A 2,500-nucleotide genomic window follows, 5' to 3' on the forward strand; every position below is an offset into this window, starting at 1 on the left:
GCGCCTTAACGTAACCCACGTTGCGCCTTAACGTAACCCACGTTGCGCCTTAACGTAACCCACGTTGCGCCTTAACGTAACCCACGTTGCGCCTTAACGTAACCCACGTTGCGCCTTAACCTAACCCATATTGCGCCTTAACCTAACCCATATTGCGCCTTAACCTAACCCATATTGCGCCTTAACCTAACCCATATTGTGCCTTAACCTAACCTATATTGTACCTTAACCTAACCCATATTGTACCTTAACCTAACCTATATTGTACCTTAACCTAACCTATATTGTACCTTAACCTAACCTATATTGTACCTTAACCTAACCCATATTGCGCCTTAACCTAACCCATATTGCGCCTTAACCTAACCCATATTGCGCCTTAACCTAACCCATATTGCGCCTTAACCTAACCCATATTGCGCCTTAACCTAACCCATATTGCGCCTTAACCTAACCCATATTGCGCCTTAACCTAACCCATATTGCGCCTTAACCTAACCCATATTGCGCCTTAACCTAACCCATATTGTACCTTAACCTAACCCATATTGTACCTTAACCTAACCTATATTGTACCTTAACCTAACCTATATTGTACCTTAACCTAACCTATATTGTACCTTAACCTAACCTATATTGGGCCTTAACCTAACCTATATTGGGCCTTAACCTAACCTATATTGGGCCTTAACCTAACCTATATTGGGCCTTAACCGTAGACCTATAGTGGCGCCTTAACGTAACCCACGTTGCGCCTTAACGTAACCCACGTTGCGCCTTAACGTAACCCACGTTGCGCCTTAACGTAACCCACGTTGCGCCTTAACGTAACCACACGTTGCGCCTTAACGTAACCCACGTTGCGCCTTAACGTAACCCACGTTGCGCCTTAACGTAACCCACGTTGCGCCTTAACCCAACACACGTTGCGCCTTAACCCAACACACGTTGGGCCTTAACCCAACACACGTTGGGCCTAACCCAACACACGTTGGGCCTTAACCCAACACACGTTGGGCCTTAACCCAACACACGTTGGGCCTTAACCCAACACACGTTGGGCCTTAACCCAACACACGTTGGGCCTTAACCCAACACACGTTGGGCCTTAACCCAACACACGTTGGGCCTTAACCCAACACACGTTGGGCCTTAACCCAACACACGTTGGGCCTTAACCCAACACACGTTGGGCCTTAACCCAACACACGTTGGGCCTTAACCCAACACACGTTGGGGCCTTAACCCAACACACGTTGGGCCTTAACCCAACACACGTTGGGCCTTAACCCAACACACGTTGGGCCTTAACCCAACACACGTTGGGCCTTAACCTGCTCTGTAATTGTCATACGACGCGTTAAATTAGTGTGGTGGTTGCCTAACTGCCAACCCCCGCAATATAGTTTGCTACTCGCACTGCCTGGTCCCCAGAGTATCGCTTCATGTTAAACACCTTGCAGCTATACACTGTAATGCGGATGGCAGCAGGACGTACATGCTCAATGCCCTTCGCAGTTGTTCATTGGCATTTGCATGGCGAAGCACAGCCTACGTTGTGGTACGGCGTGTGTCAACTGTCCGCTGATGTTGTACGTCCAAATCACACACTGTACTGCACATTGGTCCTCATGTACTGAATGATACATCCGTGGTACATGTGTGACCGTACCACGACTGCGCCAACAACGGCGAACCATACGGTCCAAATATTGTGCACTCAGCTACGTGTCGTCTCCCTATAAGAGCTGGATTGCAGTATGGTATGCCGTGGATGGCGATCAGCATGAGCCGTCTGTTGATGTAGTGGCGCGTGTGTGTCAGGACGTAGTCGTCTCTTCTCACACACCGTGATAGCATGGTGCACTGCGTTCCACATCTGCGACATGCGACAGAGGCCGGTGACAGTCGTTCGCGCAATGGACATCGCATACGTACGGGGGCCACCTTCCACGTGTTCGCGAAGCGTGCACATGTTGTTGCGTGTATGTGGGCAGACATAGTGTGTCGTGACACCTGACACAGGCATGCAACAATCGTTGAATTTGCAAATGGCGATGGACGTCTACGTTTGCTGGTGACGTTACGCAAATGAACAACTGGTAAACGGTTGTGGTGCGGTTGTTCTCGCTAGAGGTGAATCAGTGATGGCGACGATCGGTTGAGCTACCAACCGGTTGTTTCAGCGATACCCACCATGCCCACGAACGTGAATGGCATGTGGGTGTGAAGCGATACGCGGCGGTGGCTGGGTGGGACCGTCCCCGGCCGGTGAGGGGGGGCCTCCCGGCGTGCTGGCCGCGCGGTGCGTGGGCGCACGCGCTACAGCCGGCTGGTGGGGGCGGCCAGTGGCAGGCGCGCCGGCCGACGGAGGCGGCAGGCGGCGCAGCTGCGCGCCGGCGCACCCTGCACGCGGCGCCGTGCGGCCAAAGTAGGTCCTCGCGGGCCCGGTGCGAAGCGCGGTGGACATCTGCAGTGTGCTGGTCCGATTGAGGACTGT

Source organism: Schistocerca americana, unplaced genomic scaffold, assembly GCF_021461395.2.
Source record: "Schistocerca americana isolate TAMUIC-IGC-003095 unplaced genomic scaffold, iqSchAmer2.1 HiC_scaffold_285, whole genome shotgun sequence".
Lineage (NCBI taxonomy): Eukaryota > Metazoa > Arthropoda > Insecta > Orthoptera > Acrididae > Schistocerca > Schistocerca americana.